This window comes from Mauremys mutica, chromosome 8, assembly GCF_020497125.1.
Source record: "Mauremys mutica isolate MM-2020 ecotype Southern chromosome 8, ASM2049712v1, whole genome shotgun sequence".
Taxonomy (NCBI): Eukaryota; Metazoa; Chordata; order Testudines; family Geoemydidae; genus Mauremys; species Mauremys mutica.
In genome coordinates, this window is record NC_059079.1 from 94,471,384 (window position 1) to 94,491,621 (window position 20,238).

At 42.8% G+C, this 20,238-nt stretch overlaps 1 long non-coding RNA gene across 2 annotated transcripts in view; it reads left to right on the forward strand.

Annotated features, from left to right (window-relative positions):
• Positions 1–14,227: 14,227 nt before the first annotated feature.
• The window catches only part of LOC123376240, a 32,915-nt gene continuing 26,904 nt past the window's right edge, over positions 14,228–20,238 (forward strand). For both annotated transcript variants that reach the window (XR_006581727.1, XR_006581726.1), the window contains exon 1: positions 14,228–14,345. This is a non-coding gene — a long non-coding RNA (uncharacterized LOC123376240). The remainder of the gene's footprint in view (positions 14,346–20,238) is intronic.

The following is a 20,238-nucleotide window of genomic DNA, read 5'->3' on the forward strand; positions in this document are numbered from 1 at the left end:
TGGTCCTTCAACAGAGAAGAACAAACAAACAAACAAAAAACCCAGACAAGTTAAAAAAGCATAATCTTATCATTGAAGGCCAATTATTTTAAAGAGGAATCTTTTTTCTCAGTCAACTCCTGCCTACTAGCCTGATATTCTGTTGTGATGGGATCCACAAAGGGACTTGGGTGTTGCAACACCAAGTGTCACAATGCCTAACATTTAGGTGCCTAGAAAAAAAAACCTACAGGAAGAACACTGCCTATACAGTGAATGGGGAGAGATAAGTGCCTTAGAACGTGATCCACAAAAGCCAGCATGCCCAATGAAAAAAAATGACTCTGTAGTCCAGTGGTTAGGGCACTCACCCACTCGGGAGGTGGGAGACCCCAGGTCCAGTCCCTCTTTCATTATTTATCCACATCAGAATATCCTATAGCGCACTCTCCGGAAAGGTGCGAGACTCTATTTAAATCCTTAGTCCCCCTCTGGCAGGCATGTGTTCTAATCACCATCTCCTCCTCCTCCTTTTGAATGGGACCCAATCCAGTAGGTGTGTTCAGAGGCTGCCTACCAGATTGGGCCCACTTCTGACTTAGGTATCTGAAAGCCTATCTTCCCCCAGTTCATGAATCACTCTGGGAGGTAGCAGTGCACATACCCAGGTTCTAAAACTTAGGTGGCTACCTAGGGAACTTTTACAATGGAGAGTTAGGTGCCAAGTGAGCTTAGGCACCTTCAGAGTTGGGACAGACAAGCAGGAGTTTTGAGGATTGCAATAATGCTGCATGTGGGGATGTAGGCTCCTAACTCTGGAGGTTAGATGCCTTAGGATATGTCTACACAGGGATAAAAACCCACGACTGGCCCCGGTCAGCTGACTCAGGCTTGTGGGGCTGAAAAATTGCAGTGTAGATGTTTGGGCTTGGGCTAGAGCCTGAACCCTGGGACCCTACAAGGGTGGAGGTGTCCCACTGCCTCCCTGTTGCGGGACCCCTGCTGCGTCCCCCCTTCCAGAGCCTTTCACTGCTAGTGTGTAGCCACATGCTGCAGTGTGGATGCAGCCTGTTTTTCACTGTGGCATGTAGCTGCACATACCCTACACGCCGCCACAAGCATAGAGAAGATCTTAGACTAACTTTGTTATCCTGGATTTGTTATCTGAATTTGAATTACTGTAGCACTTAGGAGCCCCAATCCTGAACAAAGACCCCATTGTGCTAGGAACTGTATAAACTCAGAACAAACTCGGAGAGCTTACAATTTAAGTACCGACCAAACAGAAATGATCTAAAGCCTCTAAATTCAACTCCTCTGAAATTATCTGCACACACATCCACAAGAACGATGATAATAAAGCTACTTTACTTCATTCTTACATCACCACCATTTTTAGAACACAGTTTAACTCTCACCAAGCTTCTTTGCTCTGACAGTTACCTTAGGATCTAAACACACCAAGGATGGACACACATTAAATAACTTTTTCCATTAGTAGACACAGATTTTAATGGATTTAAGATATAGACTAGGCCATTCCGTTTCCCCTTTACCTGCTAATGTACTTCACTGCAGATCATTTAAGCAGATGCCTATATGGAAAACGTTTACATTTTGCATGTGTCAGCCTTTTTCTTCTTCATAAGATTTATTGCAAATATACAATGACTTATTTGAGGAATTCCAGGCGCGGGTAAGCCACAAAAGGTCTCAAAGCTTCAGAGTGAGGTAAATAGTAAGTCATAATATGTTTAGCAAATGACAATGTAAAACACAGGAAAAGAGAGAAAGGAAAAATATGTTCCCTGGCTGCAAAGTTATTAATATCGAAAGTCAGGGAACAGTTCTGAAAGTATACTTTTTTAGCTTTCCCAGTTACAAATAAATCAGAACTACACATATATAGTGTATGACACTCCTGGGGGAATTCTGCGCCAAAAAAATCCAACATTCTGCATATTTTTTTTGTCAAATAATGAAATATAATCACACCAGTTTCATTTATTTTGGTAATTTATTTAAACTACCATGCAGGGGGCAGGGGAGGGAGGAGAGGGAAATCACAATAACTTCAGCATTTCCTAAACAGATGAAAGTTAAATTATAATTACTTGGTAACCAATACCCTGCATTCCAGTTATAATCCTGGATTTTCATTTAAATTACATTACTTTTGTTTTGGTGTTTGGTGTTCTGTAAAATAGAATGTTGCTTTAAATTGCTCAGACTTTCACACATGAAAGTCATACGGTTTTGCTAATCATTGTCCTGCATTATTTTTTTTTTAACGGATAAGTAAAATAGATCCTGGGCTGTAACCTAACCCCATTGTACCTCTCTGGCACCAGAAAAAAAGCGAGAAAGCACATAGACCTTCCTAGCTGAGGATTCTGTTACTGTCATTTTCACACCCCTGAGCGAGAAAGTTGCTGCACTGTAAAGTGCCAGTGTAGACAAGCCCTCAGCAACAGCCAGCGAGAGGGACAGAGTGAGACTCTCACTCGTTCGCATGCAGGCAGGCGCCCAGCCCCACCCCCTTAACATCTTTCCATGGACACACACAGGCATGCCCCTTCCCCCTCCCTCTCCTTTCCCCTCCCCTTCTCCCTGCAGTAATCTGCTTTCTGCTGCCAGCTGCTCCCAGCAGATGTGCCCGGGCTGCTGGGGAAGGGGTGTGTGTGCCCCACAGATTTCTTTGCTTCCCCATTCTTCTGCAGGGGAGCCAAGAAATCTGCGGAAGGTTTGAATTGGGGTACAGAATTCCTCAGTAGTATGATCCTATATAGCAAGTTTCTTTCCTAAAGGCATTCCTCTTGGCTACCTTCCGTCCCATCCCATCAACCTACATCTGAAGACAATTTGTTTATGGACATGTAGACTCCTATATGACTATTAGGAATTACAGCCTGTTTGGGGGCTTTCAGCCTGCAAACAGTTACATTCACAAATACCCTTATTAAGCTCAGTAGGACTACTTTTGCGTATGAGGTTACTCACATGGAGGCGTGGTTTCAGGATCAGGACCTTAGCGATGAAATGGAACAAAGAAATTCCACACATGGAAAGAATCCAGCTATTACACTGAGGCCTGAGAAAACCTACCCCTTTTTTGGGGGTGGAACTAGGGACATGCACAGCCCTATTCTTAACAATAGCTGTTCCTTCCCTTCCCATTTATATATAGGAGTGAAAGGTAGACTGAGAGAGGCACGTTGCCCAGAACACACCTGAGCCTGCTTGTGCCTGTGAGTTGTTATAAAAGATCAGTTAGCAAAAAAACCATTATTGTTCTTTGTGTAATGTTTATTACAGTGCAGTTGATGTGAGGGAGTTGAAAAGGTTGCTTTGTAAAGAAAGAATGGGCTTAATTGAGAAATATTTCCTATCATAGAGAAGTCAAAGAAACATAAAAGCCAAGCTCCATTTTTCACACGCATAAAGGAAAAAACATGCTTTTATTACAGATTTTAAAAAAAACAGGTAATAAAGAAAATATAGAAAGCTCTGTGAAAGAGACAAGTAACCTAATGCTTCAATTCAGCTAGGAGCTCCACGTAGGTGGATCCCTACTCAGGGCCACCCAGAGGACTCAGGGGGCCTGGGGTCTTCGGCGGCGGGAGGCCCCCGGCGCCGAATTGCCGCCAAAGACCCGGAGCGGAAGACGCTCTGGGGGCCCGGGCCCCGCAAGAGTTTTCCAGGGCCCCCGGAGCGAGTGAAGGACCCCGCCCCAGGGCCCCCGAAAAACTCTTGTGGGGGCCCCTGTGGGGCCTGGGGCAAATTGCCCCACTTGCCCCCCCCTCTCTGGGCAGCCCTGCCCCTACTGAAGTCCAGTGAAGCTCCGTATGAGTAAATACAGGGCTCATTGCAGGATTGGGGCCTGCGCAACATTTTGCCATTGAATTGCAATACAGTTGCCCCTGAACAGACAAGGAAACTCCTCTACATTTAAAAGGTGCAGTATACAATGACATAGACCACTTAAAAAATATAAAGAATTTTAAAAAGAAGCTACTTGCTTTATAAGCCTAAGCCTTTCAAAGTATGATTCTGTGTGTAACAAACCCTCACAATGCATAGCCTTGCTCTAGTACTCATTAACATAGAACTAACTATTGTCATTTTTTCATCCACTAAAAATAAAGCAATGTGCACCACTAGTGATAAGTACAGTGCTAGGAAGCAGCCCAGAGCAATTGTTTTGCCTTTATAAATCAGATCTCAGTTGTGGACAAGCTAGCTACAGTAAGCTGTAGATCACACGAGATGGACGGGAAGCTAAGAAAGATGGAGGGAAATGAGAAGCAGCATTAAGTCACTTGGAAAACTCGGAGAAAGATTATATCTGACTTTGCTTGTGAGAATCGTTTAAAAAAATAACTTATTACTTGGAAGGCTTTCAAGTTAAACTGATACTGTTCTACTTCTAGGGGAAGGTTTGAACATTGGCAACATAAGCATCCCGTATTGCCTCTCCTCCTGACCTCCTAAGAAAACAGAATGTAGCAGGATAGACTGACTGAATAAATACTGAGCACCACATTTTAAAATCTGAGAGTCATAAAAATACATATGTCCCTGTTGCACTCCAGGAGCTCTCATTTGCATGCCCAGGGCCTGATTCTCCTTTCACGCATGTAAATCAGGAATAATTCCCCTGAAGTCAATGTAGTTACCTAGGTGGAGAATCACTGCAAGCAAAAAGAGAACAAGTCCACTGATGGGAACACAAATAAGGTAATTGCATGCAAAAGGTAGTGTTTAAAGCCAATTCTGCAATGGGCTCCATGTGGGCAGAGCCCTTTGCAAAATCAGGAGCCAAATGCAAGCAGTTGCAGGCCCCCATACTATGCTCACTGTTGACTATATGAGCCTGTGCTTAGAAAGATTAACAACAGTAATGAATGTTGTCATTTTTGCAAGACGAGGAAGGGTGCTGAATATGTCTGGGTGTGACAGAAAGCTACTGAGACAATCATCAAAAAATAAAAACAATAAAAATGTTCATAAACCTAATTTTTGCAACTGTCAGATCATTAAACCAGATATTCATCTTTTACTCATAATCAAATAGATGTTATTACAACAATCTACTATTCACCATGAATAATATATGAATGAGATAAGTAACTATTCAAATTGTATTAAAAATTACCCAATGTTCATGCTATAATATATTTTGAATACTGTGTCGTGCTTTTTAAAGGTCATAAGATTGACTAATTTTATCATTAAAAATAAATCCCATTCATTCTGTACATTATGTGCAATACACTGTCAGAAATATCATTGACAAGTCAATATGCAAAATTATTATTTGTTCCACAGTTGCAATAACTGCAAACTGCGCTTACGGTGTGTTCTTCAAATCACAGGCACCCAGTCCTCCACAGACTTATGTACTTGAGTTACTTTACCAACATGCAGACACTCATTGATTTCAGTTGGCCTATGCTCATGAGGGAAACTAAGCATGCATTTGGTGGCTTGGAACCTTGGCTGGTTTTAAAACACTGGCAATTTAAAATAATGCTTTTTTTAAAGTCACATTATCCGTCTCCCTGCTAATGCAGGATTGTTCTTTACTCTGCTTTGTCCGGTTTACTTTTCAATATGCTAAACCATGAATTTCTACCACTTCCTTTGAGGCAGAAAGGAAAGGTAATATATCTCTATTGATGCATCTTCTGTAGGTATCCAGAAGTTCCCCATTACCATAGTATCTGAAAGTTTTCTATATATATAAAAAGAGAGAGATTATTATTTTTCATTCTCTTTCTTCTGTATCCTGTAAGAGAAACAGAGTTATTGATTTATAAGGTTTTGTTTGTTTGGGCTGGTTGTTTTTTTTGTTTGTTTATATGTGTGAGTGGGTATATTATGTGTGTGAAGAATTCATTGATAATTCTTTTGTGCCTTAAGTAGCTCTGAAATATTCTTATTTGGTTCTCTCCACCCCCACGCCCCTTTTTTTCCCTCAGAAAATATGTTTGAGGTTTTTGGGGTTTTGGTTTTTTTAACTTGGATCTCTAAACAGTCCCTGGAATAATCACATTTGGCCATTTCTTGTTCCTTACATTCTTAATTTCAAAGGAATCATTGCAGAATCCCAGAACCTGGGGAGAAATACAGACCGGATAGAATCTTGAAGTCAGGAGGCTGTGTATAATAATAACTAGAGCATTGATATAGAATCTGTATCTTTCCTATCCTTAATACCCCCATGCTAAAGCTCTAAACCCTATCCCATTGAGTTTTCATAGTAAATTCAACAGGAAGTTGGTTTCATGAGGATATCTTCCCTGGAAAACTTGCCATGTGATCATGCAGAGAACTTGTTTCATTCTAATATACACAGGGCTGATGTCTGGATGCCATTCAGCCATGTTAGTCTGGTTGCTATGGCCATGTTTCCTATAACCTTATATTGAAACACTAACAGTCAAGAAGGGTTGGGTTATTTTGGTATATGAAAGTGGTTAGAGAGAGGTTAAATACATGCAGATGCTATACAAGTTTCCCCCAAAGGAATATAAGCAGACTAGGCCTGAACACACATGGTATTAATTTAGTCACCTCTACAGCTCTGCCAAAGCGATTCTCTGCTGATTTTCAAACCCTGACCCCTCCCCACAATTACTCCATTCCTGTCCCCCACCACACACGCGCACACACACACCCACACCCCTCAGCCAATAGATCTTAAGTTAATTGGGACCTATAGCATATCCTGCTCCCTCCATTGTCAGCCTCTCTCACACCAGAGATGAACAATTCTGATGAATTGTGGGGTGATTTATGCAACAAGCAAATGGCCATTCCCAGTGCAAATCCAGGTCATCGGAAGTGGAAAATTAGTGTATTTAACCTACCCAGGGCCTTTCAGTATTTTCACATTAAACACCAAAGTTCTTATATTTAAAGCTAATAAAAGTATCAAACTGTGTGAGAAATCATGGCAAACATTTTGACTTTCAAGCACTATAATAATCAGAAGCACAGAGATTGGATTTGCAAACGTAGAAAGTCAATGAAAAAACATGAACTTCAGTGACATTATGCTTACATGATATTTCTCCTAATGTTTAAAAAATAAACTTCCTAGATCTTATCTTTGTTAAGCCATTGGATATTCCTCAAAGTGCACATGCATTATCATCCCCATATCATGATGGGGAAATAGACATGAAGAGGTGAAGTTTGTCCCAAGGACACCAAAGAGGTGTACTAGAATTAGAAGCCAGTTCTCCCGGTCCAAGCTCCTATTCCCTGGTTATACTGCCTCCTCCTCACTTCAGGCTGTGATGCTTCTGCCTTTGGGTATTGTCTTACTGAGAAAATACAATGACAGTATAATAAGGATGCCTTCATCCTATTGCTTATCCAATATTGTGATTAATTAATAAACCAACGTCTGCATAGCTCTTTGAACAGATAAAGACCAAGTGCTATGGCCTGGATTCGCAAAGGGATTTAGCGGGCATTGCAATGGAACCTTACTTGTAAGTGGTTAGAAAAATCACTGGAACAACAATGTGATCCCCAGAACCTAAGTTAGGTGCCTAGGCTCCCTATACAATGAATGGGGAGAGAGAAGTGCCTTCCAATATGATTCATATAAGTCAGCACTCTAGGTAGGAAGCTTCCTAAGCTCCACCCCTCTCTGCTTAGCAATCCATGAATGGGGACCTATCTCCTGGAGTCAGGTGGGTTAGGCACCTAAGTAGTTTCTTGTGGGAATGAGTTAGGCACCTGTCTCGCCCTACAAAAAGCCCTGTGGTTAGACCACTCACCTGAGCTGTGGGAGATCCAGGTTCAATTCCCTTCTCTCCCAAAGAGAGAATGATGTTAACAGAGGTCTCTCACTCAGGAGAGGGATCTAACCACTGAACCATTCTGTTGTGTATGGGAGGAGACCCCCAGTGTCTTCTGTTGAAGCTGTTCCTCTGTGGATAAGTGCAAGTAACTGAAGGAGAGGGACTGGACCTTGGGTCTCCCACCTCCCGGGTGAGTGATCTAAACCACCAGACTAGAGTGTCATTCTCACTCTGTCTGACCCAATGACTGTTCCACGGTGGATAAATACTTAAAATAGTCACTGGGTCTGAGAGAGAGCTATGCCTCTGTAGTCCAGCGATTAGGCAATAGGGCACCCACCTAGGAGATGGGAGACCCAGGGTGGAAGCATCCCTGCTCAATTAACGGTTTCATTATTTATCTACAGTGAAACAGCTTAAAAATGAGAGACTGAGAGGAGGCCCCCACCAGAATATCCCATAGCTCAGTAGTAAGAGCACTCTCTACTAGGTTAAAAGTTATAAGGTGGGCCAAACCATGACCACCACCACCTCTGGCCAGATTTTGAATGGGACCTGATCTGGCAGACATGCTCAGAAGCTGCCTACCACATTGGGCCCTGCACACATCTTAGGCAGAGGAACACCTGTCTTCCCCCACTTTGTGAATCACTCTAGGGCTTCAGTGGGAGATAGGCATCTGGATGCCTACAGGGAGGCAGCCATGTGCATGCCCAGAGGCAGAAACTTAGGCACTGAAGGAATTTGGATGCTGATAACTTAGGCATGGAGTGAATGTAAGCACCTCAAGGGTTCAGTGGGAGTTTTGTGGATGGCAGTGGAGCCTAGACCTGAGACTTCCATCCAAAGTACCTTTATGGATTCCACTCTATATATTCATTGCAACAACAAAGGGATAGCTCAGTGGTTTGAGCATTGGCCTGCTAAACCCAGGGTTGTGAGTTCAATCCTTGAGGAGGCCACTTAAGGATCTGGGGCAAAAATTGGTCCTGCTAGTGAAGGCAGGGGGCTGGACTAGATGACCTTTCAAGGTCCCTTCCAGTTCTAGACAATTGGTATATCTCCAATTATTACCTATTACCAGTGGTTGGTCCATTTTTTTCACTACTCCCAGCCTTTATTTTAACAAACCAAGTAACTCTTCCATGCGTATGGACCATCTCTTCAGTGGACCAGACTTGTGTCGTGCACCTGTGTGTATTTCCTGGTAGAAAGGAGCTTCAAAGCAGGCAATTCAGTGAAGAGCCTGACTGACAGACACAAAAGACAACAGACACGTTCAGGCCTCAGTGAGTACATGCCCAGCTAAGGCAAATCATATAGCCCCACAAAAACGCTGACCTAGAGCCATCACTGCGTTTAAAATAGCTGAAGTAAAGAACACAATTACTTACAGGCTCACTACCATGTGCTTTGACACCACCCAGACCCATTGCCAGCTTCAGGTCTTGTGCTTTCTTCATTCAAATTGGCCTGGGATGTGAGCATTATCACAGGGAGTCAAAACTAACTGAAAATGTATTAGGGTGAAGCATGCACAATTGTTTAAATTTGAAAGCAATCTTTGTTCCATTAATTGAAAGCTAACACAGCCCTGCAAAGCAACAGGCAATTTTCTTACACCGTCATAGTGCCTCATCTGCACCAATCACAGTCACCTCCTAGCATTACAAGCACTGCACTCCCAAGCATAGCAGCCAATATTAGTGGCTTTCAGCTTCAAATTGCTGCCTTAAGGCCGCTGTGATCCTTATGGCCCTGCACTGTGCCCCTCTAATAGCCCTGGTCTCTTTCTGTTCAAGTTCAGCCTCCAGGTGCTGAGCTACAGAGGTCCAGCCCTGAGTGAAGCTTTCACCCTTCTCTTCACAAATATTATGGAGCATACAGCACATGGCTATAAGCACAGGAATACTGTCGTCGGCCAGGACCAGCCTCCCATATAGGCAGTGCCAGCAGGACTTTAAATGGCCAAAAGCACACTCAACAGATATTCTTCATTTGCTCAGCCTGTTGTTGAACCGCTCCTTGTGGCTGTTAAGGTATCCCATGTACGGCTTCAAAAGCCATGGCATTAAGGGGTAGACAGAGTCTCCCAGGATCACAATGGGCATTTCGACTTCCCCTACAGTGATCTTCTGGTCTGGGAAGCAAGTTCCGGCTTGCAGCTTCCTGAACAAGCCAGTGTTCCAAAAGATGCGTGCATCATGCACCTTTCCAGACCAGCTTGCGTTAATGTCAGTGAAACCCCCATGGTGATTGCTGCTGAGGGTGAGCAGGGAATCAAGGGAGGGTCTTCTCCAAGACTGTGGTTCCCACTCTGGTCCTTATGTGGCTCACCTGTGTGCAGCAATGGTCCCCCACCCCGTGACAGCAGAGTGGTGTGGGAAAGTTACCCTTAATGGGGCAAGAAACAAAGCAGCTCTGCCAAAGAACCTGCAGCCGCGGATTGCCCAGCGTCTCCATGAGAGTTCTGTGGAGATCTCGGAGGCAGATTCCCGTGAAGTGAGGGAGTCAGTCAACACCCTGTTCTTCCGCTCAGACTAGATACGTGGTGGTATGTGCATCATACAGACACAAGCCTGCTTTCTGCAACCCTCCTGCCCCCAACATCTTGCTTCAGCAATTCCCAAAATCAAAGCCACTGACTAGGGGCCTCCTCTCCTGTTTGCACTTTGCCAAGCTCCGACAGCTGTGACTGGCTAGCCTCCTCCAGGGTAGAGAAGAGCTCCTGGCTGCATGCATCTCTGACCTCCGAGTTGTCCTCTGCCTCTGCGTTCTCCTCCCCCTCCACATCCTCATCCAAGATTTCCTCCTCTTGGTTCGGTCTACTCTCGACTGGCAGGTGAGCCACCGAAGTATCCACAGTGGCCTTTGCAGTGGAGGGGGGGTCGCCACCGAGTATTGCATCCAGCTCTTTGTAGAACTGGCAGCTCATGGGTGCAGCACCGGAGCAGCGGTTTGCCTCCCACGCCTTGTGGTAGCCTAATGGTAGCCTTTTGGGTAACAAAGTCTGTGTTCACAAAACCCTGCATTTATGCATTAAAGGCTCTGTCAGTCTCTAGTAGAAGAAAAAAAAAGATATGTCATTTAAAAAAAAAAAGAAGAAGAAGAGGGGGATAATGATTCTCTGGCCAACATTCCCCTCATGTAATAAACGTTGGACTGATTTTAATAGCTGCTACATCTGCCTACACAATAACTGAACTCATTGAACTACTATACCTTGTTATCCTGAGCATGATAAATATGCTCTCAAATCAAAATCTTTTCTGCTCTATAAAAAGCAGGAATTCAGTGAGGGCACTGCCTGTGTATGATAGCTCTGTCTATTTTCAACTGAGTTCCCACACCTTCTTTCTTGAGGAATAACATTTCTCTGCTACTTCTGGCCATAATTAATATGCCATACAAGAACTGACTCGAAGGTAGCAGCTTTAAAAAAAAATGCAGTGGATCCTTAAAGTTAGTTTTCAAACAAAAAACCAACAATTACAAAGAAAACCATCAAGATGCTTTCCATAATTTTAAAGAATTTTCTCTTCACTCTTAGTAATAGCCCCTCAGTTGCTTGAAACCGAAATCTATTTAAATTTCAATTGCATATTGGTTTGTTAGGAGTACTCAGAAGTCTTAAACTGTGTATACTGTTGGCTTTTATTATGAAATGGTTGTGTGTGCTCATTTCCAATTGCAGGGTTGCCCAGGAGAACTGGGCTGCTGCCACTGACTTTATTTATTTATTTTTTTTAGAATAAAACATTAGAACTTCAGGAGATAGAAAAATATGCAGAAGGGATCAGATAGGCCAGAACTAAACAGGCAGCACATTGGTTTTGAATGTCTGTTTGCAAGCCCTACCACCTACAGTTGGTGAGTTTCATTTTAAACCATGCACTCTTTTTGAGCTAAATCCTGCTGGATGCTGAGCACCCTCAACTTCCACTAAATTAATAAGGGGTGAGGGTTTAACACCTTACAAAAGGCAGATAGCACTTTGCATGATCGGGCACTTAATTTTACATACAGCATTTCAAGGACTCTGAATTGAGACCCTACTGATTACTGAGGATGCCAATTTTAGTTGGATGTATTCCTGGAAGTTTCATCACATGACATAATCTTTAAATTAAATATTAATCTTTAATTCCTGGAGACCCCAGAACAATCCTGGAGGGTTGGCAACCCCACTGATTAAATGGCCTCTTTTGGCTTGCAGTTTCTCTAATCTTTTCATTCTCAGCATATCCAGCATTCCATCGGGCTCTGCTATGCCTGTAATGTTGCTAGTCAGGAGACTGTGTGCTTAACCCTGACTTCTGTTTCTTGCATTTCCTTCTATCCCTGACCTCACATTACACTTCCCCTTTGATTCTGGTACCAGGTGCACTTAAAGATAAATCAGAATATGCAACACACATCTCCTTCAATGCATAGCGTTAGGCCTATGGTCTCCTACATACTCTAAACACTCAAGAACAAACTCATTAAAAGAGGTTTTCTATATGATAAAATGTATTATGTCGTTATGGTAACAAGAGTTCTAAATATAGGGCAAAGAATAAGAGACACCACTTAAAGATGTGCATCAAATTATGACAACTGAAATTTTAAAAGTAAATCAATTATGGATTTTTTTACCTTTCCTTTGAATAGCACTTTGTAAAATCTTATTTGAAACTCATTTTTATAATTTCCCTGTCACCCTCATATATCCACACTCCATAACAAGTCAGACATTTGACATCCAGTGACTGTCCAGGTATATCTGTCCAGTGACTGTCAGGCATATCTTCAGAATTTTTATCTCCTGACCAGTTCAAACTGGTACCCAGACACCATGGTGATGGTTATCATATGAGAGAACCTAGATAAATAGAGAAACTACAATGACACAAATGCTTGATTCAGATTTTCACCTTTTGGATGCACTGTGCACCTCTAAATAAAATCAATTAAAGAAAATTATAAATGAAGATCAATGGTCATCAGGAGGAGAGAATTTGCCAGTAGGAGCAGCTGGAGCTCCATAATGGGGATCATTTAAAATCTGGCTGGACAAAGAACTAAAATTATACTGTAGGGTACTGCCAGGGCGTGAATTATTAGTAGTAGTTGCTGTATTATGGAAGTAGCTAGTAACCCCAGTGAAGGATCAGGACCCCATTGTACTAGCTCCTATACAGACAAATAGTAACCCCCCAAAAAAACCACCACCAACAACAAAAAACAACAACCCAGCATCTTATAATGGTAATGGGCATGAGGACTTAACAGGTCTTTTGGATCAAATTTTTAGAATTCTGTGCGCTGTGGCTGTCCTTACCTATTGTGTGGAGAGAGAGAGAGAGAAACTAGCTATTTTACTTAATTGTATTTTTCTTTCTCTCTTTTGCTAGTTTTTGTCTAGAAAAAGAATGTGTCTGAAATGGTGGGTTTTTTGTTGTTTTTTTTAAAGAAGAAAGTTGTTGTGGAGGTTGAGAACACAGACTTTAGCAACAGTATGCTGCAAATCTTAGAGTTGTGCTGAATCACAAATACTGAGTTGCAACTAACCAGCTGTACGGCTTACCACTAGGTGCTGCTTTTGAACTTAAGTCAGATGCAGGAAATACTGTAACTCAAAACATACTTGAAACAACTTTAAAAAAAAAGAGTCTTGTCAAAATCGCAGTTGCAGCTGCTGTCCTATTATTCTTCATAATTAAACTGCCCTGGATGTGAAGACTTAGACATGAATGTGCTAGATAGGCAAGACAAATCAATTCCCTTCAGCTGTTCTGATCTGACCTAGCAGTAATGATCACTGAAGATGATAAGCTGCAGCAAGGATATCATTCAGTGGAGCAACAAATTAGCAAAACCTTGAGAAAACTGTTTGTTCCCACCCTTATCTAACTAGATTGTGATATGAAGTGGTCCTGCTAGGAAACTGGACAGCTAACACTCATCACTCCAATTGGTGAGGATTATAGCACTGCTTTAGGGCTTGGTCCTGCAAGGTGCTCATCATTTTGTTCCTGATGCAGCAAAACACTTACATATCTGCTTAACTTTGAGCACTTGATAGTCCCATTGACTTCAATAGGACTACGCACATGCATGAAGTTAAGCACATACTTAAGTGCATTGCTAGACACAGTAATCAGCACCTTGCAGAATCAAGCTGCTAATAATCTTGCTAGGGAATGAGAACAAGCAAGTGATGTTCTTGAATGGTCTAATGAGGACTATTTAACAATAACATCCAAGTGGAGACTAACACCATTAATATTTGTAAGAGTTTGTTTTACAATAACACTGAGCCCCAAAGAGATCAGGACCCCATTGTGGTAGGTGCTGTATGTCCATATAGCAAGAGTTTATAGTCAGCTCAAAGGATGGGAGAGGGGAAGTATTATCTGTAATTTACACATGGGCAGATGAGGCCCAGAGATTAAGTAACTTGCCCAGGGTCACATGGGAAGCCTATGCCAGAAATGGAACATGAGATCTCACAAGTCCCAGTCTAGGTGATAATTCTCTTCTTGAAGAAGCCAAACATTATTACAGGTATGAGGAACATATTTGAGGGTTCATCTCTAAGGAGTGGGGGGAGCCATTAATTTCAATTTTAAGTTTGTTTTTGTTAAAACCAGCTTCCGGGCAGGAGGCTGTGTCACCAAGGCTGTTGAATGGCAAAATCTTTATATAACCCAGCACAATAGAGTTTGTATAACAACCCCTATGTTTCTCTGTCTCCCCACACTGCATTAGAACTCAGGGTCACAGCCAACTCTTGCTCACCCAATGGCTTTCCAAGAAAAGTTCCCTTTTGTGCTACTTCTAAAAGTGCCCCTTTATTTCAGTATTCGTAGTAGCTTGAAAATGTCAGTATTAATGGATTAAAGGTGAGAGGAGGGGCAGTATTCATGAGCAGCACACATATGTCTTTATAAATTGGACTCTCTCTCTGTACAGGTAGGTCATGGTAATAAATTGATGGTGAGATTCATTTTTCTATTCATTGCCTGTTTCCACATGAAGGTGTTGTTCTTGCATTTTATTTTCTTCTATGTCAAAGTGACCAAGTAGGAACACTTAAGTTTGAGACGCTCTCCTTCCTTCTATCCTACATCTATCAGTCTCTCTCCACACCTTTCCCCCCCCCCTCCCCTTTCAGTGGGAATTTACCACTCTCCTCCTTGTCTTGTCTCCAATCCTGAGTCACTAAGTTGGACTACCTGGTACCACAGAACTGGGAGAAGAGAGTGTACAACAAGGAGTGGGAGGGGAAAACAGCCTCATAGCCGTGGTGATATCCAGTACTTTAGTCAAAAGCCAGAAAGTTGTACAGGATAGATATTTAGAATACACTGACAACTTAGTGCTCCTATTTTTGGTTACCCAGTTGATTATCACTCTAAGAATTTTGTTTCCTCAACTTTTGCACATGATTTTTTTGTGTCCAAGGGAGAAAGCTATTAGAAAGTAGTCAGAATTGAAACAGTTTCCAGATTGTGCCCTTGGTTACCATAAAGAATCCAAATTCTGTTGCGTTATTTTACACACACTTTGATGCTGAGAGTGGAGATTACAGATGGATTGGTTCGCAGTCTGTGTGAACTCTTCCTCCCCCCCATTTTCATCCCATTTAGTTTGGTGTCCCAATGAAACTTCCAGTAGACATCGTTATAATCTTTTTGCTGGGGTTTGTTGGTTTTTAGTGGTCTTGATTGGTTTAATTTGGGGAACCAATAGATCAAATTCATTGCTCAGGTCCAAAACCTAGCTGGCCACTTGGAACCAGCAGGAATCAGTTGGAACTTTTCAATTAGAACTTCCAATAAGAACCCCCCTAAGTTTCACTCTGAATTCCTGTCCTGAGTAAAACTTGCATCTCAAAGTAAAGCTCACCTAAAACCATTGCATTTTGCCTGGTTTCAGACATATGTGAAACAGTATACTTAAGCATGGTTTCCACTCAAACTGGAAAAATGGATAGTATCATCTCATAATATGGTGATAACACTCTTTTCATTCCACTAGTATCTCTGGAGAATATTAAACAGAAGCTACTAAAGTTAGCCATTTTTAAATCAGCAGGTCCAGATAACTTGCATCCAAGTGTTTTAAAAGAGCTGGCTGAGGAGCTCACTGGACTATGAATGTTGATTTTTAATAACTCTTGGAGCATTGGGGAAGTTTCAGAAGACTGGAAGAAAGCGAATGCTGTTCTAGTTTTTAAAAAGGGTAAACAGGATGACACTGCAGAGATACAATGATCTAAAGCAGTGTTTCCCAAACTTGGAACGCCGCTTGTGTAGGGAAAGCCCCTGGCGGGCCAGGCCGGTTTGTTTACCTGCCCTGTCTGCAGGTCCGGCCGAACGCAGCTCCCACTGGCCGTGATTTGCTGCTGCAGGCCAATGGGGGCTGCGGGAAGCGGCGGCCAGTAAGTCCCTCGGCCCGCGCCGCTTCCAGCAGCTCCTATTGGCCTGGAGCAGCGAACCACGGCCAGTGGGAGCAGCGATTGGCTGGACCTGCGGACACGGCAGGTAAACAAACCAGCCCGGTCCACCAGGGGCTTTCCCTACACAAGCAGCATCCCAAGTTTGGGAAACACTAATCTAAAGGAATAAATTTAGCCATTGCATTGTGATGTTTGCATTTCGATTGTGAATCATCATGCCACATCACCATAATACAACCATCAGAATGACATGTTATTCCTCCCACTTTATTGGTCTTTTCTAGAAAGACACTAAGCTCCTTGGGGCAGGGACTATGTGTTTGGCCAGTCCCTGGCACAAAGGCACCTTGTTCCTGGTTAGGACCTCTGTGCACTGGTTTAATACAATAATAATGATAACTTTACTTCAAGCAGGGATGCTGGGTCAGGGGAGGGCATGGTCCCCCACTTTTTACCAGCTCTAAGGGCAAGCGACGGGGGAGGAGGGTGAAGAGGAGCAAGCGGGGGCTGAGGTCTTGGGCGGGGGGGGGGGAGAGGCAGCACAGGAGCAGGGCCTCAGTGGAAGAGGTGATGCAGGGGGGTAGGGCACTGTTTGGGTGCCTGTGCCCCCCCCCTTTAAGGCACGTCTGCTGCTCCTGACTTCAGGCCAAATCCTGCATTCTTTACTCTGGCAAAAACAACCTTGAATAAAATGGCCATTTTGTTTCAGTAAAGGCTGTAACTTGTCCTCTGTGACTATTTTAAAAACACATCAAAGGAACCTTAAACTAAAATAAAATAAATAAGATGTTTATTTATTTTATTTATTTATTTATGTGGTTGCAATAAGTTTCTGTAAATACCTGGATTGGGGTACATACTTTAGGGGATTCTATAGGGGAAAGATATGCATCTTATTTAAAAATGCAATTTTTTTCAGTCTAAAAGGTCAAAATTCCAGGTGTTTGAGGAAGCTACTGTACTTTTACCAGTATTAATCACCATAAGATGAAAATACAACTGGGACTAGAAAAGCATTACAGCAGCATTTATAATCAATCATGTCTTATTATCTAGGCTGCCCTAAGATATGTTGTAGCATACTATGCATCTATAAAAAGTGCAGTGTATTCACTGAAATGTATTAAGACCCCGTTGCTACATTTTGCTTCATTTCATTTGCATGATGCCCGCAACCTGAGGCCCATTGCTAGATGCTTTTGCCATGAAATGTTACAACAAATAAAATCATTACAGCATCCCCAAAGCAAAATGAACTGAGATTCAAAGTTCACCGACAAATCTCTCCAAGGAAATAAGAAAAAGAAATAATCTTTGCAATCTATTCTTGGTGCCTAGGAAACTCAGATGTTTCAGAGAAATTGAAGTGTTTAATCTATCAAGCTTTACCTTCTAGCTAGAGGCCTTCCTAAAAGAGGAAATGATAAATTAAGGCCCTGGACATCCATAACAGGAAGGTACATGAACATACAATTTGATTTCACAAAGGAGAAGAGGACAGATGAGTCAAATTATGAGAACATGACTACCTGGTCAAATGATGATGACCTACATTATTCAGCATTTCTTATCCCAAAGGATACACAGAGGAATCATTTCACCCAGCCCCAAACTGAAGCCATCTCCAGGGAGAGGCACAGGAATTGTTTAACAGTGCACAGCAATATAAAACACAGAATTTAGGATAGAAAGCTAGGACAAATACCATCCACCTAAATGAGACAATCAGAGGAACTTCAGATAGGCAAAGGAAAAAAAGGTCATATCATGGCACCCTAGAAGCTCTACAACCCAGACAGAAGAGGCATCTCTAAGGAAAGGAAGTGGAGAAATGTTATGAGCCACATCACTAATCTCCTAGACAGCCAGAAACTAAGGCCTTAAGGCCCAGTTTGACTGATTTCATGGCTGGGTCATGTCTGGGTCATGTTTGATATAGATAAATCTTGGTTGACAACAGCCATTATCAACTTTTTCAAGGCAAATGTGAATACAAGCAGAATTAGATTGGACAATAGCAGAGAAACATCCTGTGAATGTGTTCTCTGACTAAGCAGAATTATCAAGTTACACATTCAGATAGGAAAGGAATGATCATTGCCCGAGTTTTATGAAAAAAGTATTTGTGAGCATTAAGATTGACTTACAGCCAAGTTAGAGAAGGCAATACACTCATGCAATGTATGTCCAATAAAAGTTTAGAGAACTATGGACTCATAAATTTTTTCTCACCTTGAAGAACCCCAAAGTATTTAAAATAATCTGTATACAAGAACTGTTTGCCTACCACACAAATAGAGAGGAATATGAGAGTTTTTAAACACTACATAACAGTTTGGGACAGGAAGTGAATAACACTGTATAAAATTAAAAATCTAGGGGGAATTTAAAGAGGCAGAATTCAGTTACCTAACTGAATTTAACACAGGAAATAACTTCTCTTACGAAAAGAGTCACAGGGATTTTAATTACCAAATATTTTTTTACCATTAATTACCTTTCTAGCATATCTGGAAGTAAACAACTTCCACAGCACAGTGCCTCTTAGCAGCACGCTTAAAGCACTGCTTACTGCATCCAACCCATTCCCAGCAGCACTTTCAGTCTGATTTGAAGGACTCCCATGCAAATACTGACCACACTGAGCTTGTGAGAGTTGATAAGAGCTCAAGTCAAGGTGAAGTAGTACAGCATTGCTGTAACACTTGGCAATACTTCAGAAGCCATGTTTGGTTTTTTGAGTTCTGGCACAGACAGCTGTGTAACCATTCACTAATCCAGAGGCAGAGAGCCAAATTTACCAAGTCCTCCACTAATATTATATGTCTACAGAATTCATGGATGTGTCCTATCTCAGACCTGGTCAAGCTCCCCCTTGCTGGGCAGTCACCAGGTTGCTGTGTTTGGACCCAGATGTGGGATCTGTGTGCTTTCTAGCCCCCCTGGGTCTGGGTACGTTCTAGGCACTCGCTCTTTGTCCAGGGAGTGAGCTACAGGCTAAAGAAAGACTCTTGTCTGGTACCTCTTCTCAAAGATGTCCCCAAGACCAGTGCTGAACCTCCTCCCCTCCACAGACACTAGTAGCTTAAACATACCCGTGTAGGGTGCCAGATGCCTGGTTTTCAACCGGAAAGTCCAGTCAAAAAGGGAACCTCACGGTGTCCGGTCACATCTACTGACTGGATACACAAACTCCAGTTACTGCAGGCGGAGAAGGTGCCTAGTCATTACCCGCACCAGCCCCGATTTATCCGGGGCCGCCTCCTACCTGTGTTGGGCAGCTGCAGCTCCCAGCCCTGGCTCCAGAGGTGGGGAAGAGCAGCGAGCAACGAGGGAAGGGGGAAAGAGGAGCAAATTGGAGTGAGGCCTTAGGAAAGGGGCAGGGTAGGAGCGGGGCCTGGGGTGGAAGAGGCAGGGCAGGTGAGGTCCCGGCACTCCTGCTGAAGTGTCTGGTTTTTAAATATTACAAAATTAGCAACCCTATGCCCACCCCTGAGGGGGAACACTGGGGAGCTCTGGTTTATTGTTTAACCTTTCAGGGACACATGATAATTGAGGGCATAAGACAGAGTTTGCTGAGGGATTTCTAAAACCAATCATTCTTAACTTTCGGCAGCACAAGATGTACAGGTCCTGGCAATATAAGAAACATCAATAAACAATACCCCTGCTTCAGTTTCCTCACCGGCCTTGAGCACTCTTTTGGGGTTGGTCAGGATCCTTTCAGAGTTCCAAATTCCCTCTGCTTGAGCTCACTCCTCTAGCTCAGGCTTCTCTTCCAGATCATGGAGTCCCCTCTCACTCTAGTTTGGTCTACGCTACATACTTACTTTGGTATAACTATGTCACTCAGCTGTGAAAAATCCACATCCCTGAGCTCTCCCGCCGACATAGCCACTGCCTCTCGAGGAGGTGGAGTTTAGCTGATGGCGAGCTCTCTCCAGTCAGCTTGAAGCGTCTTCACCAGACACGCTACAGCGATGCAGCTGCGCGCTG